We start from the raw sequence: 26,520 nt of genomic DNA on the forward strand, positions 1-26,520 counted from the left end.
AAAATTAGGTTTCAAAAACATAAAAAATAAGCAGTATTCTCTGCTTTGAAAGTGCTGAAACTAGGAAGACGATCTCCATGAGATAGATAGCTTTTGTTAACTCTGTCTTCCTCCTTGTTTGTCTGTTTTAATATGTTCATTCTCTGTTTTCGTATAGTCCTTCATAGCTCCACTGGCACTTTTAGCTGCTAAGTCTATATCACTTTAGACTTGATGTTTATTTTGAACCGATCTTGGTGATTGGGGTAGCCTTGTTAGCTTAGCCTAGCCTAGTGTTACCAATTTAGTCTCTTTATGCCAACTTTTAAGCCAACTATGGCTTGTGCTGACTGCTGTGATAGACCTAGACAGTATGGTTGCAGACAAGATGTCTGTTCTAGGGAGACTTGTCTGTGAGTTAGAGCAGCTTCTCTCTATCAGCCCTGCATTGGATATCACAGGCACTCTAGCTGGCTGGCTTGTTAATGGGCACAAATGTAGTCTTGTGTAGTCTAGTCTTGTCTTGCACTCGCAGCTCCTGGCCCCCTACCGCTTGCTCTCACTACCCGTTGGACCCGTTGTTAGTCCCATTGGCCAGCAAGCCTCTCCCACCCACACCAATAGGGCTAAACAACGCACGGTAATGATAAGGGACTCCAGTCGCCCTTCCGAATGTGACCCACTTTTTAAACCTCACTAGTCCTATGGTCTGAGTTAAACAATGCACACTAGAAATAGGGCACTCCACTACAGATAATACATTTAAATGAATAAATAAAAATTAGCCACAGGCTTGTTAGTGGGCTAGAAATGCAAGTGTAGTTGCATCTGCAGCTGCTGCGAGTTTGTCTCTATTACCTATCGAGTCCCCTGACAGTAGTGTGCATTGTTTAACCATGTTTGCAGGGGTGGGGGAGGCTGGTGGGCCAACGGGGCTGTCAAGAGTTGAAATCGACTCAACAAAACTGATATTGACATGATATCTAAGACTACGAGATCTATGAGAGACCTTTCTGCAACAACGGGGCAGTCAACACAAGCCATGGTTATCAAGGTTATTGAGGTGGGGTTGACTGCAGTGAGAAGACTACACTGGTAAAGCTAGGTTAGCGTCTCGGCCTGCTCTTTGCTGCCTTCCCTGCGCTTCCACCTCCGACGTAGAGACACTCATTTATATAGTGCTGTGGGAGGAGCTAAGGACGCACCAGTAAGTCATCAAGATGCCATATCCATCCGCTTATCCATCAGGGTCACGGAGCTGGAGCCAATCCCAGTCGCCAGCCAATCACAGGGCCAACACACAGAGACAACTTCTCACACCTACTGGCAATTTAGAGTCACCAATTAACATAACCTGCATGTCTTTGGTTGTGGGAGGAAGTCGGAGTACCCAGAGAAAACCCATGCAAGCACAGGCACTGAAAGACCCCCAGGTTCAAACCCGGATTCGAACCTGAAACCTTCTTGCTGTGAGGCAGCAGTGCTAACCAACATGTATGATATGTTTAGAAATGAATCTCTGAATTTGCTTTACACAGACTATAATGTCAATGACGGAGGCCTAATCATGTTGTCCTCTAGCTTTCTTATCTTAAAGGACATTTCTGTTGATACTATATACTTTTCTTGCCAGCAAATCTTATGTAAAGACCCAAACAATAATGAATGAATCTACTACTAACACATATATTGTGTGTATCACAGTCAGGTATATCTTCCTCCTCTGTGCCACAGAGCTCCATTGTTGTCCAAAAATTATTTAAACACATGTTTAAAAATTTATGTTGTTAGTAGGAGCCAGTGGGCTTGGAGCTACACACCAGGTATGGATGTCAGAGAGTAGTAAGAGTTGGACTAACACTTTGTTTTAGGTCTGTTTATGAGAGTTACAAACAGGAAAAATACAGATTGCCATCCTTATTTTTTAAGTGAATATGCCTGTGTGGGATGTTATGGCTGTTGGAATATAGTGTTCACTGACACTAATGAAGGCTGGACATTCTGTCAGGACTGGATCAATGCCAGTTAAACACTTAACTGAGACCCTCTTTCACCCCAGTGTCTCACAACATTTTTTGTTTAGAAGTTGACTGAAACTGAATTGTAAAAAATGTAACTATATAATGGTCTGTATTTGTAGAGCGCCTTTCTAGTCATTTCGACCACTCAAAGCACTTTTACATCACATCCTCATTCACCCATTCACACATCAATCATTCAGGAGGAAGGAAAGTTGGAGGAGACTGTTCTTTCACACACATTCACACACTAAAGCTATGCTTCAAGTTGGGGTTCAGTGTCTTGCCCAAGGACACTTTGACATGCTGACTCATAGGAGGGGGGGATCGAACCACCGACCTTTCAACTAATGGAAAATTTTCCTGAAAATTTACCCGCTCATATATATATATGCAATATATCATTATTACATTGTTAAAATGTAATAAACCCTGGGTCCCTCTACAAGACAGGGTCTCAAGATTAGTTATGAATGCAAAAGTTGCTGAAAAGCAGTCTGCTTTTTGATAGGTGATCCAGACTTGGTTGCAATTCAGTCACACGTGTCACTCACCAAATGAATTAATGCATTCATGTAAGAGGGCATCAAGAGATGCTGCCTTTCCCAATGTGGATGATCCCATAGTGAAGGACAGAGGTTAACACTTCCTGCTCACTGCTGTGGACCAATCAGGGTTTTCCTGCAAGCACGAGAGAGACAGTCATCAGTAAGAAAATCTTTATATCATAGGAATCATCTGAAATGAAATTTGTCCATCTGTTGTGTCATTAATCTAATAGCTTTAAGCAGCCCCTTTTGACAGCCACAAAAATGAGTTTGACCTCAAAGCAATGCTACTCTGATCTTGATTTGTGTCTTTTAAAAACAGACAAAGGAGGCAGTTTTCAGCAACATTTTTTGCATAGCGATATTAAAGGCTTCACTATGAAAGGGGACCAAAGTCAAGTCACAAACTTTGTGGAGGTGGAGTATGTACACTAGGACCTAGGCCGGTTGAATTCTGTCTCTGCCAATGGTGTATGGAAAATTTTCCATTGTCATACTGAATGTGAAACCTGTGCCATTCACACATTAACAGCAAACACTTTGTAGAGTAACAATATTTGCACAGTACAGCCAGTACAGCACAAAACCTCACCCAAAACAATTGGATCAAACTAAGTAAAGGCAACACAAGCTGTGAACACAGTCACTCATAATTAACTAGCATCAAATTTATATTGTTTTACACTCCAAGAGCACCGCTTAACCAACAGGCCAGGGTCCACTGATTGCTTGTGTTGGAGATGGAGTGCATTTTTAAATGGAATAAAGATGTCCTGAGAAGATTACAAGACAGTTGGACAGAAATGGCCTGGGAAGAACCTGTGCAGTTCTGATCCAAAGCCACAAGGGAGCAAAGGAGGTGGTCAACCATGGTAACATGGAGGTTACATGAGTGGAGCAGGAGTGTTACCTCATCAAGGCAGTGTCCCAGGGCCAGCGGGGAGGATGGGCACGATGGGAGTCCACCACAAGCAGAGGCATCAGCTGGGCAGACATCCAGCAACATATAACACCCTTCTATGTCCCCGTAACCTCTCCCAGTAGTTTGGGAGGAGATAGAGTGCCACATACTGCCAGAGTGCAAGGTCGCACTGGTGCAGTGGCGCCTCAGGTGGCGGCACAACCAGGTGCCGAGGAGGCTGGCAGAGATGTTGGAGAAGTGCAGGGTGGGGGAAAACAACTCCTCAAGTCACGATCAGACACTCATCCCTTTCATCAAGGCAGAAGAGAACCAAAAGAAATCAGCCACGGAAAAGACGACATCTCTGATTAGTCCAGGAATGGCATTGGAAATGCAAGCTTTCACATCAGTAATCACATAGACAGCTCTCAGGCCAGATATTATGATGTGGTCTGCAGCTGCCAAGAAGGTCCTCATCATAGAACTCACTTTGGGGGGAGGGTATACCAGCAGCATATAAGTTCAAGTGACTCAGGTACTCAGGAACTGGCTGCAAAGTGCAAAAAGGCCATGTGAACCATCAAAAAGATGGCAAAGGAGACTGAGAGGGCAAGCTATTGGTTGTGGCTCTGAAGATGGGACAGGGTCAGCTGCAGGGGATGACGGTGAGATGTTCCCAACTGGTGACTCAACATCAGTGAAGGGTGGATCCAACTGGCTACCCTGCACTTGAGGGTGCAGATGCAGGAGATGCAGCAGGCAAATATACCAATCAGCAGAACATCACCAGTCCAATAAAGTATGTATAAGACTAAATATCACATCAATTTCTACATAATTTCTTCTTCAGTGTAACATACACTTCCATTGCCTTTGAGTTGACATTTTTAACATGAATTAAGATTGAATTAAGTTGTTTTACAAAAACAACTCTTTGAATTTTCTCCCAATTTCCTTATGAGCTGCACTCCTCAAAAATACCTGGTGTAGTATAAACGACATTTTGCTACAGGTAAACTGTAACTTTCTCTGTTTGTATTTTCTCTTTACTGTGGCCAGATGTGATTTTGATTTGTTTTTTTTTATTTCAATGTTGTTGTTTTTTTTTTACAGTAGAATGTAATACTGTAATACAAAAAAAACAAGGAATCTTTAATTGTATGGTAAAAAACAGTTACATTCACAATTAGCATTCTTATTTACAGTCCTTCCTGAGACCCTTTAATTTAAATAATTTAAGCGTTATTTGAAGAATCTCTCCTCTAACAGGTGCAAGTGAAAGACAAGCTAGTCTCCTCCTCAACACTGACAGTACATACAGTCAAGAACAAATATGTGCACAAAATGATGCAAATTCTGGCTTTGTTTGAAACAAAGCAGTAGTTTCATAAATTAGAGTCATAATTTATATTTTAGGTTCTGCTTGTGTTCGTGTCGACTATTCAAAACAAAATAATGAAATTAACAGGTGACCTTGACATATTCACCTTGTGTCTGTCAATTGATTTTTTTCATCTTCTTTTGGATAAATGGTATAGTAATGCGAGAAATTGATAGTCATAGGCACGGACAAATGTATTTATATAAAGTAAAAATATATGATTATGTGTATTTTGCAATAAAAGTGCAAAAAATGCAAATATTCCACTGCATCTTTTCAAATACTGTAAAATATTTTAATACATCTTTTAATATCATGTCTTTTTCACATGTACCTGGAGTATATGAATTGAAAGTAAATTATGTTTTCAAATTTGACAGTATTCATTTCCAGTATGCATTCATTATGTTTTAACATTTATACATGTATTATAAATGTTTTCGGTTATACCATTGTAGAGTTTTGTCCAGAGATGAGTCGAGTGTTACCTGCTCCTCTATTTATTTAATTTTCCATGCACATGCACACATGGTCTTACTCTAAAGCTGTCTCACTGACTTTTTTTGTCCATGAAATGTTTATGTACAACTAATTTACAGCACAAAGTATGATGTGAAGGAAATGTACTGCCATTTAAATTTTCTTGGCAATTATTCAATGACATCAGGAACAGAGGGGGATATTATGACCACTTTCATATTTAGTTGTATACTGAATTGGTAACACTCATCCTGGGTCTGAAAAGACATTAATGGAAACTACAACTTGACGGGCAGGTGGCAAGGTGGTAATTCTAGGTTATGGTTATGTTTTGTCACTGACAGCACTGGGTTAAATTTAGAGAAAGATCATGGACTGTTTTAACTCCAGTATTTGAAAACCTGGGCCAAAACCTTTTTGAACTGGTCCTGTAGGTTGCCAAAAGGATCCTAACAGTCATTTTGAACATAAAATAAGGAAAATTAGCAAGGTTTAAAAATAACAGAGCTATCCTTTAATACAGAAAATGTCAGCAGTGACTTGAGACAAATTTCTTTATTAATATTCAACCAAAATCATGACGTTTTCCTAAACTTAACCAGAGTGCTTTTGTTGCCTAAATCTAACCACAGACAGGAGTGGACATGATGCCTGAATGCTGGTGTCACAGCCCTGCACTTTGTATGTATGCCACGCACCCAGACCACCTCCTGACCAATGAAGGCTAGTGTTTCATCCACTCAAAGAAACATCTCTGAACATAAGACAGGCAGCGATTACATTTGTCACTACAACATAAATACGTTATATACAAATGTATTTTCTAGGACATAGAATTGCCCACATACGTCACTTCTAAGTATATAATTCAGAGCAGGACATCAAACAGTTTTCAGTTTTTAGTTTTTTCTGATACTGCTGTGCAGATGCAAGATTTTCACAAAGCAACCAAAAGTCAATTTGTTAATTAATCCTGACTACTGACAGAGAAAAGGACCAGCACCTCTTTGCTCCTGTCAAGCAGTTTCTGTCTCCAAATGCAACATGTCACATATTGCACTTTTAAAAATACGATATTGACCTTAAATCAATTTTTGCTGTGTTGCTTGTAATAACTGTATCGTAGGATTAGCAGCCAACCACATCATTCAAGCAGCTGAATGAGGATTAGCAGTGTATTGTGGGAGCTGGGGTACAGACTTTGTTCATGGCTCTGTAATCAGCTGCCATCACCTTGGTGAGGCACAAAAGACGTCACTTGCCAACATTTTATTTGTTTTTTGACGCTTGGGTCAACATCAGAAATCAATGTGTCCATGTTTGTCTGTGTGTTTACACAGTTGAATGAATGAAGGCATTGTTCCTTGAGTGTAAATGGATAAGATCTTAAAAGGGACTAGATGCTTAGATGTGGTGATTCCTAATGTGTCTGATGATTTCAGTACTTACATCACCAAAAAGTTCTTATTCATAAATAATACTAAGAGCACTCTGAAATAGCCTTTGCCTTTGGAGTAATTCTACCAAATGTATTTCTGCGAAAGCAGTAATCTGATGTAACCCTTCTACCAGACAACGATGCAGACATGTGTGTCCTATCAGCAGCAATCTCAGAGAAGCTACTGCATTGAATGGAAACAACTATTTCGCTGTTTTTCTCACCATCAATGCTGGACTGATGCATAAATGTGACTGCTTGTTATCATTACTGATGATCACAACCTAACTGATAACTAGATATATGGCTACAAGTAACTGTCTATAGTTGCAGGAAAAGCCAAAGATACCCCACTCTAGAACATATGGCAAAATATTTATGAGCGGTTCCAGCTACTCATCTGATTCAAAGACATTGGTAAGTCTTGAAGCTCCAGATATTAAAGCACACGTGATTAGCAAACAGTTGCCCATTTATCCCTTTCATGCATTATCACATCCTTAGATGTTACTTGATGTCACCATATTTTTCTTACCTACAAAGGTTTCTTTTTATAGAAGGTTTGAACAGAAAAAAATGAGCAACTTGGTGTTTCTGGCTGTCTGTCGACCATCTTGGTTTCAGTGTATGAGATGATGCAGTAGCTTCCACTGTAGTGACTGATGTGCAACTATGCCATCAAAACCCATGCATATACGAGAAAACTTTTGAATAGCTATATACTGTATCACTACAGTGATATGGATTAAAAACAGTGTTTATTTGTTGTGCTTCTGGCCACCTGATGAATGTAAGGTATATTCACTCTGCTCTGCTCTGTTTTGGTCTCCACCAACTCAATCAGAAACTCTTTAGCTGCTAAAAGTACATCAGCCAGTTGCGTGGTTGTGATGGACAGACAGACATTTAACCACCTGACAAAGTAGTCATGACTGCTTTTACATTTGCACACACTAACGAGGTGCCACGGCTGCTAAAAATCTACCTTTTGCTACCTGGAAAACCACATATTTTTTAGTTCACCAGACGGTGCAATAGTAGCCATTCATTCCAAACACCCATGTCTGTGCAGTGAGTAAAGTCTCCCTCTCCACAGACTTAGCTGACACTGCAGTGGCGAAACAGCAAATCAGATGAGAGTTTCATCATTTCATCTGGATCAGCAAACCAATAACATCGTGACTGTCAATGTAAAATATATGATCATTGCCTATCACAGTTTTTGAGTTCATGAACTGTGACCTTTGTCTCGCTAAAGCTGTACCATGTCATGGTACAGCTTACCATGTCATGCTTCAGAGGGCAGCCAATTATTGTGCACTGTCTGTGCTGAGCATACAGCTGGCTAACCAAGATAGAAAGCAAAAGGACTTCTGTTGACTTTTTGACCCTCCAAGCAAAGAACAGCACAGTCTCATACTTTTGAAAGATGACTGTAGTAGACGAAGTACTTAGATCCTTTAAACAATATAACAATGTTAAAATACTAAATAAAAAATGTAAAGTTTTAATCAGGTAAAAGTAAAAAATGGAAGAATATCAGTGTTATTATCCTCTTTTTTGTCATATAAATTACTAGATTAGTTTGCTGTAGCTGGTCAAGGTGGAGCTATTTTAACTACTTTTATATACCATTATGTAATTTTATATAAAGCAATGCATCTTATTCATAACAACTCAAACTAATAGTTCGACTGATGACAAAACTGCAAACTTCTTTCTATCATGTCATTGTGTCTTTGGGTTTTGGACTGTTGATCAGACATTTGAAAATACCACCTAGTGCCCCTGGATTGAAGAACTCTCACTGACATTTTTCACTATGTTTAGACGTTAAATAGACCAAATTATTGATCAATGATTTCAAAAAATGATCATCAGATTGACTGTCAAGGGAAAAATGTCACCTGCAGCCCTTTTCAGTAAAGATTTCTATTAATGTCCTTGTTATAAGCTTTAGTTAATAAGATAATAGCTATCATGTTTTCAAAGCAGGGACCAATCCATTCAAATAACAGTGTAAAAAGAAATTCAATTTACATTTTCATTTTCACATACTCATATGGGTCTTCTATGACCATATTAAAATGGAAATGGAAAAGCTGTTTGACATTTCATTTTCAAAGTCTCAGGGCAGCATGGTGGTGTGGCGGTTAGCGCTGTTGCCTCGCAGCAAGAAGTTTCCAGGTTTGAATCTGCTGACTGGTAGATTTGTGATTTGAGCCCTGAAACTTTCTGTGTGGAGTTTTGTACTGTGTGAAACAGTAAACAGTCCAAAGACATGCAGGTTAAAATAATTGGTGACTCTAAATTGCCCGTAGGTGTAAGCGTGAGCGACCAGTCCAGGGTGGACCCCTCCTCTTGCCCAGTTTCAGCTGGGATTGGCTGAAACAAACACCAAATGATCGGTTTTGTGTTTAGAATACAATCCCAGTTTTAAGAGTGATATATTCTCAGGAAATAATTTGAATCTTTCAGAAAACTTTCAGCCCAACTGCGTATTTTTTCCTCATGGCCCACTTCCCGCCGGGCACAAACACAACCATTGCTTCTTTTATGCTAAACACTGCACTGTAAGACTTGTTTCTTCTGTAAAAGCATTTTCCGTATCATCCTAAATGTAAGCCTTGTTTGGTGAAAATACCACATCAATAAAAGCACAATAACGTGTAATGAGATAATTGTGTTACTGTGTATCACAACAACAAGCCTTTGCTCTACTGCAGAGACATACAGTGCGAACAATTTCATTTTATGAATTACTGTAAATTCCAGTGGTACGAGTAGCCATCTGCAGCATGCTCACAGAAACCATTTGTAGTAACTATGTCATCCATTCTATACACAGCTTACCCTGCCCAGGGTTGCAGGCTGCTGAAGCCTATTCAGAATGCTTTGGGATGGGTGGAAACGGGTGGAGGGGGTTGGGGGGGTATTCACACCCACACATTCACACTTACGGGTGAGTTACACTCTCTGAGAGTCTGCAAGACAATACTTCAGAATTTCACAACAACAACAACCAGCATCTACCACACATCAGAATCCAGGGACATTTCTTCAATGAATGACAGCTGACTTCTCATTAAACCTTGTTACTGGGAGAGGACTCATTTGTCGTTGTGTTTGCTGTTGGACTTGTCATAAGCAATGTGACAAAAGAGGCGTCTGAAGGGAATGTGATTTTAAATATAGGTCACAGCATGTGTCAAAGCATAAATCAAATTGTATCAAATTGTTTGATTTATGCTTTGACTTAAGCAGAGACCTACATTTAAATCTGACTCAGTTCCAAATGAAAGTAAACTAACAAAGTAAAGAAAATCTAGACAATTAAAGGCACAATATGTAATTTCTGCCAATATGCAATTTCACCTCGTGTCTGACAGCAAGCAGATACCAGCAGAGATCACAGGTCAGTCTGGGCGACGATCCCAGAAGGAAGACACCGATTGGGAGGCAGATGGGGGGAGCTTGTAGCTGAGCTGAGCTTGTAGGCTGCGCCACACAAACGTCTGCCCCTGTCCATCCTCCTCATAAACATATGATGTCTTTCCAATAAGATGGACGAGCCAAGACTGAGGTAACATTGCAGCGAGGCACAAAAAAACTATTTCATCCTGATTTTGAACACTCATAGGCTGCTAACTGTTTACCGTATGCTGCTATTGTTTCTTTTCACACCGGCTGCACTTTTTGACCTGATCTGATGTGACTCAGGCTGAAATCATGTTCACGGATGAGCTATTGTATTAATGTTTTCTTCACATTACTTTTAGTCTTGTTTATTTATGTTATGTCATTTCATTCTAATGAAATAGCTGAGCATTGACTGGCTAACTCTACTATTAACACTGGATGAATCCACTGACCATGCAGCTATGGTAGCTAGCGTTATGTGATAGGGTAGCTGTTATCAGGTCAAAACAATCCTATTTAAAATAGCTTCATGAGTGTGTTGAACATTGTTGTAAAGTTGTAAAAATACCGTACGCATTTCTTTGGTAATGGTGGTCAGCATGAGCTGCTTGTCATAGTAGGACATCGTAGTGAGCTTTATCAATATGTAGATATCATATCAATGATTATGTCTCCACTGGATTTCTGTGATAGCTGCAAAGATTCTGAAAACATATATGGTGTGGCTGAAAACAATGCTACATTGATATTGATAATATAATTTTGTGACTTCCTCCAAGGTGTCATCTTGGTGTTTGCCTTTACCAGCCGGAGCAGGTATAGGGGTATGAAACCACTTCTATGGGCTTGCACATTATTTAAACCATTTCTGCTAATACACAATTACTAAACTAAAGTACACAATTCAACAAAATATGTAACATAGATCTTCTCAGTTTTAAACATTTCAATGTGGAAATATCCACATTATATTATGCCTTTAAAGGAACAACACTTGCTACTGACAGTGTGACGCAGAGATGCCCCACAAACAACAAACAGGCCATTCTGAAAGTCTCAGTGTTCTCTTTCATGTAGTCTTTGTGGACATCACGCTGCTTTCACGGTACGTCAAACATTAATGCGTTATATGTCAATTGCTACGGGACACACACACGGACACATTCTTATGTTTCCCCTCCTTTTGATTTCACAACTCGGCTGTTCATGTTACAGTCAGCTGTGCCCTTTAGCATGACTTGTGCTTTTCTGCCTCTACAATGGGTCACTGTGTCTCTGCCTCTGGTTTTGCGGATGCGTCATTGTGTGCTTGCACATAGTCCAGTGACACACACTGCTCGTAGGTGCACACACACAGATGCACAGTCAGACAGAAAGTAGATTACAAATGCAAAGATACACACCCGCACACACACACACACACACCCGCACACACACACACACACACACACACACACACACACACACACACACACACACACACAGTACTCTGCTCCTAAATGCCCTGCCACACATTAACGTCTATGTTCACAAGATACCAAGTAAAAGAAAAGGTAGCCAGCTTTGACTTGTACTTCTTACCACACACGCACTGCTTCAGCTAAACTCTGACAGCCACAATTACACAAAATGAATTCATTGCTACAACTAAAACAGCTGTTTTGTTCATTCCTTCTGCACACACAGACACAGACAGATGAGAAAATACACAATCTATGTTTCACAAGCAGTCAAATCTTACCCCCTTAACAGCAGCATGAGAGCAACCATCGAGGCTAAAGATCAGTCCCTTCGCTGAGATAACTGTAACTGCTGCTGGATGCTGCAGGCTGCTACGGGCTGACAGACTCTCATGGTGGAGCTTACACTACACTATGACCTCCTCCTCCTCCTCTTGTTGGTAAACACAGCAGCCTGGAGCAGCAGCAGTCCTGTCATGTGACCTTACACACATACACACACACACAAATACACATCAGGTTTATTACACTTGTGAGAGCCGTGCACCGATCACTCTTAACACCCTCCTTAATCTTAACCATTCCAACGTGCTTAAATCCTAATTTTGATGAGAGGAAGGCCACAAAAAAAAGAAATAAAAATTGTTTAATAAAGTAACACCAAGGTGGAAAATGATTATTTAATATATATATATATATATAGAAAAAATGTGTAACTCAGATTAGTGTTATTTCATGTGTTAATAGTCAGTCAGTGTGGTTTTTTTCACGTCATTATGTGTTATGTAATTTATCAGGCTATATGTAAACTATCTAAATATATATATAGTAAAGCAAATTTCCCTCTGTGCTTGAACAGGTAGTGCATTAACAGAGAATATGATCAGAGCAGAGTAGACAGGTTGGAGTCATGTGTAGTCTGCTGCTGCAGACAGATGTTACATCGACCTTGAGTTCAGACAGCTAGTAGGACGGCTTAAGCAGATGGCCTCTGAGTTTTGCAGTGTGTGTGTGTGTGTGTGTTTACAGCTACTCACATGTTGTGCTTCATCAGTGAGTCCATAACCTCCACTGTTAGTTAGTTAGTTAGTCTGTTTACTCCCACCTACAGTGCTTCATTACCTTCTAAGAAGATGTAACTGAAGCAATAAAAAGTGACCCCCAAAATGTTCTTCATCTTTTAACGTGGCTTTTTGGTGAGTTTTTTTTTTTTTGTACATATTTGTACATCCTCAATAAATCCTTTATATTTCCCAATACACAATACAGTACAATACAATACAGTATTTGTTAATCCCTGTCACCACATCCTCCAATCACTTTGAAAACATGCCCATGTCTGTAAGCTGAACCTATGGTTCTAGGAACAACAATGCCAGTGTGATGGTCTGCCTGTGGCTCAGTCCACCACTTTGGTCCAGACCAATATATTTCAACAATTATTGAACACATAGCCAGGACTTATGGTTCACACATTCAAGATGAATTGTAATTACTTTGGTGGTCCCTTAACATTTCATCTAGAGCAGCTAGTTTGGCTGTTGACTAGTAATTTGATAATGATTAAAAGTCAAAGCTTCATAACAGAACATAACCAAAATATTTTAAAAAATCCATTGACATTGCCAAATGTCCTATTGTCTTTGGCTTGATTGCCATTGATTGGTCATCATAAACATGGGTAATTATTTTCTTGAACACAAATTTTAAAGGCTGCTTTTTAAGAGCCTCAGCAATAATCTAGAAAATGTAGAAAAGTTATTGTATTCCATTCTGCTATGGCTAGTTCTCATTTTCAGGTCATCTTTGGTGGCTGATACTGACGGACAAGGAACCAAGTGTAGTGTATATTACACTGGGTTAAAATCCCGCATATGGAGGTTTCATGTCTGGGGTTCCAGGATTCATGTCCTGTGTGAAATGAAAGTGAAACTTAAGTTACAAGGCTAACGTTCTTATTTTAACCCAACCTATCCAAGTAGTTTTAGTGCGTTTCAGATATTTCTTATTGTTAGCATAACGACAGGGGTGTCAGTATTAGATGAACAAGAAATGTGTCCATGGACATGAGTTTCTCTGAGCACAAATTTCAAACCAATGTATTTCTGTGGGATTATCTTTTTCCCTGTCAGTAGGACTCCTGTAGGTCTTGGCGAACAGAAGCTGTGATGTTCTTTGTCATTTTATATTCAATTTTAAACTATACCTGCTACATTACTCAACATATAATCACGAGATGTTACCCTTGTTTTCCTCTTTTTATTTGATCAGTCTGCTGCTTGTCAAAAACATGTTTGATTAGTCAACAATATGACCGGTTCATGCTACGACCATCCGTTTTAATTAATTTCTCCCTCCAGAGGCGAAGACGCTCAGCTTGTCCTCACTGTCGCCACTTCCTGTTAAACACCTCTCAACATATAAACACAACAGTGTCCTTAACAGCCAAGCTTTTTTATCCGTTTTTCATACCAAAAGCAGCATCATTATCAATGAGCCTCATGGACCGTCAATATGGAGACGAACACAAAACGTTACAAAACTTTTATTATAACTATGATACTATTAGATTGTTTACATCACTGAATTAAATCATGGATCATCTATATGCAATGTTATTACTAATTCAGCTACTAGATATTTTATATATTCGATAAATCTTTTTACAAGCCTACTTTGTAAACTGTAAGAAACGCCATCCCAAAACCCTCATTTCCACAAAACATAATTTTTCAGGATGGACAGAGAAATTGATTAAAATGGATGGTCATAGCATAAACCGCTCATATTGTTGACTAATCAAACACGTGTTTGACCAGCAGCAAACCCTCCGGACCGCCGCGGACTGAGAGAGGAAAAATGTCATGTTAAATGTTGAGTCAGCGGTTACAGTTTAAAAAAGAATATAAAATGAGAAATAACAGCACAGTTTCTGTGCTCCCAGGCCCTATAGACGTCTTACTGAAAGGAAAAAAGATGTGATATAGACACAAAAACATAATCCCATAGAAATAGATTGGTTTGAAATTCGTGCTCAGGGACACAGACACAAATTTATTAATTAGAATTTTGTGACTATTTCACAAAGTTCCAGGAGACTGAGTTGGTTTTCTAGTGTGTGAAAACGCACTAGTCATAGTAGAAATCACTGAAAGGTAATGATTAGATTGTACATCAATTAAAGTTTTTTTCTGTTAGTATTGTAGTTCAGCATGCAGCATAGTGGCATTATGATTTATCATTTCTTTACAGGAAACTGACAATTAACCACTGACACTGAAGAATGGTGTAGATACATATCTGATATCATATATCTGTTTCTTGTGTTAAATGTCACTTTGACAATTTGTGTCCCAACCACAAATTGTCAAAGTGAGTGTGGAACCAGGAATTTATTTGGAGTACCAGTGGCATGGATGAAAAAAAGCAAAAGATAATAGTGAAAGTTTTTCCAGTCCAATATTTACTCTCCCTTTTGCTCTATTTTGGTCTCCACAAATACTTAAATATCTGTCTCTTTAGCTGCTAAATGCTCCGCTACATTCACCAGATAGTTGCTGACTTTCTCTCTCTGCAGTTAGGGTACAGGAAGCTTATCAGAGCTTTTTATTTACTGTTCTACCACTACTCTAATCGAGCAGTTTTGGGGATTTGTTCGCACACAATGTTGTCCATGCTTCCTTTTTATGTGTACATCTGCAGTTGTGCGTGTGTGAACTAAATTCTCTGACGAGCCATGCTGTCAAACTAGTGAAGTCATTTATTGACTGTGTGTGTGACACAAGAGTCAGGATTGTGTATTTGGAGGAAGTGACATCAGTTGTGTCAACCTAGAGACAGCGAGGTAAATCCGATGTGTCATCAGAAGGTCACAGTGACACCTAAAAAGTCAGACCTATTTAATCCTTCCACATACATCCATGCAAAGCCATAAATAAAAGCCAGGTCTATGGCAAAGGACATTTGGAACAAACTCACAGCAGTAAATCCTTCTGTTGAGTAGAACAGGAACAAAAACATGAAACTTCAACTTAAACTATTTCCTTAAACATTCTAGTAGTCAGACTTGAATGGTTCTGACATACAAATTCACATGCACATTACTGACAGTGCTGTGTGCACTGTACCGTTCTGATGCCCTTTACAGAGACACTTGACATTCTGCAGGGTGAGGCCATGTTCTTGAAACCAAAGCGCACAGCTTCACGGTATTAAGTGTTAGGTACCAACATTTTGTTTCTTTTTCGTGTTTCACAAAGAAAAAATATACACAAGACACTTGTCTGCATTGGGTAAGTAAAACCTAAAACCTAAAATCTGAACACACTCGTCCCTCTCAAAGAGCACTGAGGCACAGGCTCATTTAAAGCCTCTTCACCTGAGGGCACTTTTTTTTATAGAACACTCCACATAATTTTCACATTAACAATGAAAAATGGAACAAAGACTCAGCACTGAAGGACAGGATGAGTGCACTGAATCACATTATTTCCAGTGCAATCAAAAGAAAATTCAATCAAAAGAATTTCCTGTTAACATTTTGGAGGATATATCATTATGGGATGTACAATATTTAAGCCCATTTACAATACCCAGTTAATGAATTCATTAGGCTGTTTGAGTGTGACACTCTGCAGCTCTTGTTTTCCACTGATTTCCATACAATATGCCAGTCAACTTGCAGAGTAACGGTGGTGAGAGAGGAGAATGCTTCACAAAGTGGGAGCTATTTTGGACAATGTGTCCAACCCACTCCATGAAGTGCTGGTTAGATATAGGAGTTCTTTCAGTGCCAGACTAATTGTACTACAGAGCGCCACAGGAAATCATTCCTGCCTGTGGCCATTAATCTATACAACTCCTCACTCTGAGTGTCCATGTTGTTGTATGTTATTACTATTATTATTATTATCATTATTATTATTATATGATTCAGCTCCTCACTCTGAGTGTCCATGTTGTTGTATGTTATTACTATTATTATTATTATCATTATTATTATTATATGATTCAGCTCCTCACTCTGTGTGTACATGTTGTTGTATATATTGTATTATTATTATTATTATTATCATCATTATTATTATTATCATTATTATTATAATTTATATAATACATCTCCTCATTCTGAGTGTACATATATATTATTGTTGGTAGTGGTAGTAGTAGTAGTGGTAGTAGTATTATTGGTATTATATAGTACAGCGCCTTACTATGATTGTGCATGTTGTTATATATTTTTATTAGTAGTGGTATTATTATTATTATTATTATTATTATTATTATTATTATTATTATTATTATTATTATTATTATTATTATTATTATAAGACTCTGGACTCACCTGGTGCAGTAATTTACCTCTGTGTAATAATTTGTAATTATATTTTACTTGTGTTTGAAGTGTATTCTTATTCTTATTCTTTTGGAGCTGTGTGTAACAAAAAGCAATTTCCCCCTGGGGATTATTAAAGTAATTCTGATTCTGATTCTGAGTAAGGATTATTTCTGATTTTAATCGTGAATTGGAGCTGTGCATACAGAGCAATGTTTTAGAGTGTCTTTGTGAGTTGTACCTGTCTGAATCCTGTAAAGAGTTGGTTATTTAACCACATAAATTCACCTGATGTCATGACAAAACAAGCTTTAATCTTGTGATAACAAAAAATTAACTCATAATCATGAGACAACAGCATTAAAAGGAATAATTGAAGCACGGCCATTCTCAGCTTCCATAGCATTTGTTGTCAATTGTTGAAGATGCTGCTGTCTTGTCCAAAAAACTTTACTGGAATTGTCAATAGATAGGTCAGTGTGACCTCCATGTGTTGACTGGTCAATTGATCAATACAGTGTTAGCATTAAAGCCACAGCTTTAGGTTCAGGTAACTCAAACTTAAAGTGGGAATCTTTTTGAGCCTGTGGCCCACTGACAAAAGCGCTTGCATTTGCACTATTGTTTGGTATTACAAACTGGCTATTGACTTGACATTCCAGGGAAAAACAGCAAGTGGTGTCTCTCACCCAGCAGAGTTTGGTCCATCAGAGAAAATAGGCAAAAGCGGTGTACTGTTTTCTCCACTCTCCGCTAACATCGTGAGTAAACGGTTACTTTGGTCGAACAAACAGAAAAGACTGATGACTCTGTAGTCAATGACACTTTGTGCAAAAAGATAAAAGAAAAACTCACTTGCAGTTACCTCCAAAGGTGCTGCTAAATACAAGGACACTGAGATCCTCAAGCTTGCTACTTGCTATGACATCAATATTGGGCAATACTGCAAAACTTTACTTTCAGTACCACACTTTTTATATCTAGTGCCAAAGTAAATGGAATTGTAATAAATGGAATTGTTTTATAAATTTTGGTGCAATTTAAACTACCACTGACTGTACATTTTTGAGAGTAAGAAAAGCCTGACTACATATGTCACAGCTACAAAGATAGTGCTCCAATCAGTTGAAATCACACAAAAGCATATAAAACACATTGTGCAGTAGGTTTTCTGCACATGGGGGGGTGAGGATGAAAAGTGACAAATGCCAATGTGATACAAAGGTCCCCTTTCTACCTGCTGTAATGTTGATTACACCTTAAAAAGTTTGTCTTGAATGAATGAACAGAAATGTACTCAGCAAATCATGAGATACTGTATCTCCTGTACAAAGTTAATATTTTGTCATAAAGACAGATAGAAAGATACTCCAAAGTCATTATGTGTGGCTCACTGTATACACTGTAGCACCCCCCCTGACTTTTGTTTGGTCCCCGTTTTACACAAATAAGTTACAGAAAAAACACAGATGTGTTGTACTACTGAATGCTGAAAGGCCGCTGTGGAGAATGAAACATTCTTGCAATTAAAACAATATGTTTCAGAGATAATTAACATACATGTAGAGCCAATAAAACAGTCTTGTCACCTTAGTAAGTGTGCAAAATTATCAGTGTGCATACGGTGTCTCAGATTTAAAATAACTACAAGCCATCATCTGTCCATGCCCAAAATGTAAAGGCGTGACGGTTTAAATACCAGACAATAAAAGACAAAAGATGATAAATTAACCAATGAACCATGGTTGTGCTGTAACAGTAAAAAACAGCAGCCTGTAGCAAATGTTTGACAATAAACATACAGTCCATTAGAATGGGGTTATTAAGTGACCTCACTCCACATTTCTCCTCATCTGGGAGGGTAGGTAACTGGCTAGCACATAATTTACTATGCATACTGTACTGCAATTGGTGTATTTATATCATATGGGATATAAAACTAGCATGAGACTATCAAACACATGCAGCTATAATCAAACCATCACACAATATACTATTAGAGCTCATTAACATCCATGGTGCAGCTGATATCAGAGAGATATTTTAGACATTTGGCCAACCACATCCTTACCTCATCTGAGACAGTCAGCCAAGATCTACCAGCAGACCACATGGATCCACCTTTTAGATATGTTCATGAATAGATCCACCTTTTGTCCGTTCAAATGCACATCAAAACCCAAATCCAACTGGATCCACAAGGCTGCTACTAAACTCAACATAGCTCTTCACTCGTCAGTGCTGGATCAAAGTATCTCCTAACTCTTTCTTCAAATGGCCCTCTTTCATTCTAAAGCCCCTTTGTCTGTCTTAGCCATATGCTGCACTGCTGTGTATTCAGCCAACACTGATCCCAGTGTCTGAGTTGTTTGTCTAAATGGCCACTAGACTTCCTTCAATTCTTTCCCAACTTAGTTTTCCTGCCTGTGTTGGTTGGTTTCCCTGGACTGAGCTAAATATAGGGACCACACAAGGTAAAATGGAAAAAAGCAGAGCAGGAAATGTATCACAATATGCTTGCGCGCATGTTCGTGTTTGTTTCTGCATGTCTTCCTGTCTCAAATCCCACCAACTTTCATAATAACTTCGCCCCTTAAAAATCCAATGAAATGTGTGGTTGGCAGGGTTCATGTGATTACATTTTGATAGTATTTCTTTTATAGTATATTCTACCTAGCCACTTCACAACTATGGTGGAGTGTGTGTGTGTGTCTACATTGTTGCTCTGAACTTGTGTGAGAGGGTCAACCCATCCCATATTCCACTCTAATGACGTTGTACACATTGTTTTGTCTCTCTGGGCTTCTAAAAATATCTGCCTAAACAAAAACACTGACTGCACATCCTGCTGCCTGGTTGGACAAAAAGAATTGAACTCCATTTTTTTTGTCTCAGACACATTTACAACAAGGGACTGTAGCTACTTTGGGGACACTGGAATTTAGCATGTCCTTTAGTATAAGGTCAAATGAAGTGGAAATTGGTTAAAGTTGATCAATTTCATTTATTGTTTACTACTACTACTACTACTACTACTACTACTACTACTACTACTACTACTAATAATAATAATAATAATAATTAACAACTGATATCAACATTTCAGGACTGAGGCGAATAAAATCAGACAGTGATCAGAGCAGTGACAGCGTTAATATCAAGCTTTTTTACAAACATAACTTTTAAGAAGTGATTTGAAATATTTCAGTGATTCTGCAGCCTCAGATTCTTGGACAGAGAGTCGCAGAGCTGTGGGACAAAAGCCCAGTCAACTTTAATCTTGAGCCGGAACTAAGGGACAACCAGAAGAGAACTGCTTAGAACTGTACTGAGGCTCATGCAGCAATTCAGCAGTGTAGCTGGAAGGTGAACCATGATATGATAGTAATCTTGTCTTGTAGTATTTGTTAAAAGCCAAGAAGCTGTGTTTTGTATCCACTGAGAGTGTGACATGATATTTTGATGTAACTCTGAATATAGTGAGGTACAAATCTAGTCTAGTGGCAGCATGAATATACGGAAAAACAGAGGGCTAAGCATGAAGCCTTGGGGAACACCACAGGTCAGAGGGGCCACAGAGGAGGAGGCATCACCGACCACTACTGATAAAATTATGTTAGATAGGTAAGATTTTAACCAGTCTAAGCTGGTACCCCTGATGCCTACCCATGTTTCCTGTCAATCCAATAAAATTAGATGTACATGTATGAAATGTATCAGCTGCAAGGAAAAGATCAGATTTAGTTCAAATTTTAAACTTGCAAAGATCCTACAATCTTAAAGTGTATCCATACTCCCACACCTATATCTTCATTGAAATAGTTCTTGTCCATACTGGCCATGAAGAGATCACTTTCTATTGTAATGGAAGAAAACTAGGATCAAAATTTTATCAGAGCTGAGTCTGGCTCTTGGTTGGTGTGAAATACATTCTGCTATACACAAGTCAACTGCAGATTTAATAATCGTGTAATAATCTTATATGTAGATTTAAAATCTAGCTGTTGTTTTTAGTATAAATGGATTACCTAGTGTTACTTAGGAAGATCCTTGACTTAATTGAAGTAAATGTCACCTGCCTTGTCTTATTAAACAGTTTCATCAAGTTGCTTTTCATTAGATACAAAGGGCATGTCTATAAAACACCCAAAGAATGCTCACTACATTTCTAAAGATGATTCTTTTCAATCATATTTTCAAGATTGTATGTGCTTAATGACAGTCTGACAGCCTGACCTGACCAATTTTAAGACATCTTATCCAGTAAAGTTCACTCACAGGACTGGCTACCAAATTTGCTTGTTTTAAGTGCAAACATGCTTCTGGACAGTTTGGCCTTAACAGGTCATCTTTGCAGTGCTTTCTGATGAAACATGTGGAGCAAGAACACTTCAGCTCAGTTGGACTTTTCTTGGCTACATGTCGACACGGCTACATGTTGGGCTGCGACTGATGATGGTATGCAAGTTTAGAAGAATGCAGGTTGAGAGGGACACTGTCAGCTGGGTGGTGACAGCAGCCCTCCAGGAGCATCAATAGCAGCAGAGGCCCTCTGTCAGAGTCCACACCAGAAGTGCTGAGCCAGGGGTGTTTTGACAGTGTACAATACACTATTAATTTAGGTACATGCAAGTCACAAGAGAACAGAAGGTGTGACACTATGCTTCCAGTTGTAGCTCCACATCTTAAGTATGAGTGAAACACAAGTGGCTACGCAGCCAGCCTAAGTGAAATATGTCTGGTGAAGGCTGCCTGTAACAGCATTTGTACTTTAGTGTCCACCTGAGTCCTAAGTCCTATATTCACGTTTTCTTCCATTTCTGTTTTGGTCTCTGCCAGTGATGTTTATCAGGCATTTACCTGCTCATTCAACTCATTCAACTGTCGTTAAAGGGCCCCTTTTTAGCTTGGGCATACAGTCAGCCCCCCGTGTACTCTGATCTCAATGCTAATTCTGTCAGCCAGGGGTTACAACGTGTGTACTACCATGTCACCATCTGCTCTCTCAATATTATTAATATAAATATATAGTTATTAATATCAATGATTTTTTAACTGTTAATATAAATACTGATAACTAATTTATTTCTCTCAACTAGAACAACCTGGTGCAACGATTAGCCTCTACCAGTCAACTTAACATTTCTGTTCAGCTTTGCTATGATCTATGTCCAGTGACATGAGTTTTATTCTACTATATAATCATGCATCCCACTACAATTGTGTGGTGTTCAGGGGCTTGACTCTTTACTTTAGTACTCTTCACTTTAACAGACTGATGTTACTGCTGGTATGGGACCTTGAATTATATGGATTATGATTTTGAGTCACTTCTGCTCATTTGTATTTTAGGATCAGAAATAATAAACTGATATCCCTGACTTCAAAAGGCCACAACTGCTGTAACAAAATAGCCCATCGAAGACTGAGCTGCGAATTAAGCACTGGGAATAGAGTTAAGTATTTAAATGTACAATATGTCATTTCTGGTGCCAGGGGTCTCTCAGAAACAATAAATAAAGAATGTAGTTTGATGACATTTTGAAGCAGTGGGGATCATAGTTGTTGTTTTCATCACCATTGGCGGTGGAAATGTATCTGTCATGATATAGTGTGGCTAGAGTGGCTAGCTAGCTCACTGACTTCCCTCCTCACTCTCTGATTTATCATCTAGTGATTGATTTCTGTGGGTTTGAATATTGTTGGAAACCTTTTTGTTAGTGAAAGCACACAGCTCAACAAAATATATAACATAGACCTATTTATTTTTAGACATTTTAAAGTGGAAATTAAACACATTATACCTCATATGTTTTCACTACTGCAGCAGCAGAAAACTCAAAATTACCAGTGGGATTAGATGTTTGTCCATCTGATTTGAGGTTTGTTAAGGATAACAATGACCAGAAAGGTAAGGTTTAGGTCTTTTGGCTTTTATATGCTCCCCAACTATCAAACACAGGCAAACTTTAACCACTGAAAATCTACTGATTGCTTTCTACAGTGTAGAAACACATTAGAAATGTACCCAAATTTTAAAAAGTCAACATTATCACCTGCAAAAGTGAGTTTTGCAGTTAAAAACCAAAATCAAATTCTGTCCTCCCCAGACACACATTTGTTAGAGGTTGCACTTACCTTACTGTGATCCACACAAACATAACTGCCAGCTGATGTCTGCCATGAAAATCAAGCCACTGATACACAAAAACTAAGTGCTGCAGGTTAACTCCAACCTCTCTCCAATGTCTCTCACAAACGCTCTCCCTCACTTTTTCACTCACACAGTCTATAAATAGATTCTGAGTTTACTGGAAACAAAGGTTGGTGTGCAGGACAGCTCCGCAAATATCACAGAGTAGCCTTGTTATAGATAGAGACAGAGGGGAGGAGCAGACTGAGCCACAGACATGAACATGTTCCTCTGCTAAAAATTCAGCTGTTGCTCAGTCTCTCATCAGAATGTATACACTTTCAATATGCTACTATGTCATGCATAGATGATAAGTCCCTAAAGTGCTCAAAAAACTGGAGATTTAACATCTACACTTCCATGGTGACTGGGAAGCTTCCATTTGCTGAGGGAGAGCATGCGATATGTTTGAGCGCTACAGAACAGCTACTAAATGGACTTTATGGTGTGGCTCTAGGGATGGTAATACTGGTTGGCCCCACTTGACTGGACTGAAATATATAAACTAGAAAAAGAATTGATGATATGTTAGAAACTTTCCTTGACTTTGCTGAACCTTGACTAATCATCCAGCTCCACCATTAGCTCGACGTCTTTACTCATCCAGTAAAATGTCTCAGCACCTACAAGGTGGAATGGCAAAACATTTTCATCATTTTCAGGGAGTCAGCCATGCTTTTCATCCTGTCATCCTGTCATTTCGCTTCCATGCTTGCTAATGGCTACCCGTTCACTGCCTCACTATAAAAGGAAACTGGGTGTTTCCTACAGCTCCCCACAGCTGTGGACCTCCCTACCTGAGGAAGCTTAGCAAACTCATCTTTTAGGTCATCCTCAAAACCAAAACCTACTTTTACAGGAAGCCTTTTTTTTATTACAGTAAATCTATTCTTTGTCTAGATTCTATCTTTTCATCACTTTAATGTTTTATTACACACTCTTATTACACAACCTGTTTCATCAGGTGTCTTTGTGTTTTTACCTTGACTGTGTAAACTATTTTTATCTTGTTCTGTAAACCACTTGGTAACACTGTGTTTTGCAATGTGCTATACAAATAGATTTTAATATCATTATTTGTACAGATGTTCATGGTGCCCAGCAGCTGCATCCTACTGACTGTAGTGATGCCCTGACCTTTCCTAGCAGTGCCAGCTGGTTGACATTCTACTCACACAGCCTTAATAAACTTAGACAAGGCATGCCCTATAAGACAGTCGTCCCTCTCATACTGTCAAGTTCTTTGTCAAAGGGGAAAACTGGACATGTGTTCATCCTTAAATCTTGAGTACAGCTTTCATTTATTTTGCGGTTTTGTCATTGATAAAGTTCCATGCTATTGATAGCTTGTTCATAGAGAGTGGAGCGATGATAAGGCTGGCATGTGACCTTGTGAATAGTGCATGTGTCTGCAAAAACAAACACACACCAGCACCCTCAGCCAAAAACCAACCAGGAACTCCAGCTCTTTCCTTTTTCCTCCCATTCTCCCTGTATGTTCATAAAGTGGAACTTTAGTGTGAAATTTGTGGTCAAGTTTTTGTGAAAGTGAAAATCTATTCATATCCACTCCATTGCATTTTTATGCAATAGGGCCCCTTTGAATTCATTCACTTTGTGTTGTGTCTGAACACAACAGTCTACTCTTTAGACAAGATCATTAATCCATAAACTTGAAACGTTGCTTATATTAGTTGTGAATGACAGTTAGAAGTCAGTAATGCCTGGTTCACTCTGCAAGATCTAATGGTTCAATTCCAAAACATTTTGCACCTACCAGTAATTTCAAATGATGTAAAAATAGAGCCCAGGTCTAAAAAGACTGAAGTTATGCTTTAAGGTGCTAGTGTCAGATGAGGTTTCATGGCCGTTTTCATTAATTCACGTCTATCAATCTTTTTTTCTTAAAAGAACAAGAAGCCAGGTAATTATTGTAATGGTACAGACACTGAAACAAATGCAGACACAGACAGATTCTCCTGGTAAGTCCAGTTCTCCAATCCATTCCTGTGAAACCATGGATGTATAAAGACAGAGTGATACTACAATGGAGGCAGGGACCAGTTAGTTTCTATGAAAGCATGACTTCCAGTCGATGGCTCTGTGTGTCTGTACTTTGGCTTAACTAAAAGCCACTGACAATAAAAACAGAAACACTAGCTCCTTCCTCAAGGTTTTGTAAAGGCCATACATAACACATAACACAGACTTCTTTTTTTTTTTTTTTTAGCAAAAACAACAACAAACCAGCTGTAGCTACCACTGAGGACAACAAGGTCACGATCCAAGGAGATGTTCTCCTGTGGATATTGTTGTGGTCTGATTTATTATTTATGTGCCTCAGCACAAGATATTTTGTTCAGGCTGGTACAATTCAATTGAAAAACAATTCTTCATGCATCTGAGTTTCTCAGTTCTCTACTTTCTTTTAATGTATGATCACATTCACATGAACATAATCATGAATATCAATCAATATAACTGATACAATTTAACAGTAAATTGGCCTGTCTGTGTGTGTTCTTCAGTTTTCTCAAGAACCTTTTGTCCGATTACACTTGGTGGTGTGTAGCTGAGGAACCAAGGGAGTGCAGTGTCACATTTGGTGCAATGTAAGATGCAGATCATGCAGACCTGATGTTTTGGTGACCATGAAAAATGTGGTGCCATTTGGCCAATAGGGGGCACTATAGCAGCATCATTTTATGTAAAGGAAAGAGTCTTTGTCTGTGTGAGTGCGTGACTGTGCTTTGCATGTCTTGATAACTTTTCATCCATTCAATACTTAGTGGAAGTGACTCTGAAGACTCAAAGGCATGCAAGTGGATCAGATGAGTGATCCTCGAGATCACTACATGCAGCAATTTGAGTCTTACAAATGGGCACACACTTCAAACAGCCACGCCCCTAACAGGCACTGCACTAGTACTAATATATATGAACACCTGCTGACAGCATGTTATATCAGCTGTAGCTCTGTCTCTCTCTGTCAGAAGGACCCCGCCAGTTGTAACATGTTATTTTCAATGGTCAAAATCTCTCAGTTACACTGCTGCAGACTCATAGAAACTCTCCTGATCGCTTCATTTTACACTTAAAGGGATAGTTTGGATTATTTGAAGGAAAGTTGTATGAGGTTCTTGGGGTCAGCAGGAGTCCCAGCCTGCTAAGCAGTGTAAGCTACTGCTATGGACAGGGTCAGCAGAAAATTATAGCCACCTAAATAAATCAGATCAATCAGTTTAAGTGTACACTATATTTAGAATATTTTCACTGCTTTACATTGCTGCCAGACAGATGTCAGACACTGGGGAGCTTAAGCCATTCTCTCTCTTTGTTCACTTCAAAGCCGCCAGGAGTCTACTGC

This window comes from Pempheris klunzingeri, chromosome 12, assembly GCF_042242105.1.
Source record: "Pempheris klunzingeri isolate RE-2024b chromosome 12, fPemKlu1.hap1, whole genome shotgun sequence".
NCBI classification, from domain to species: Eukaryota; Metazoa; Chordata; class Actinopteri; order Acropomatiformes; family Pempheridae; genus Pempheris; species Pempheris klunzingeri.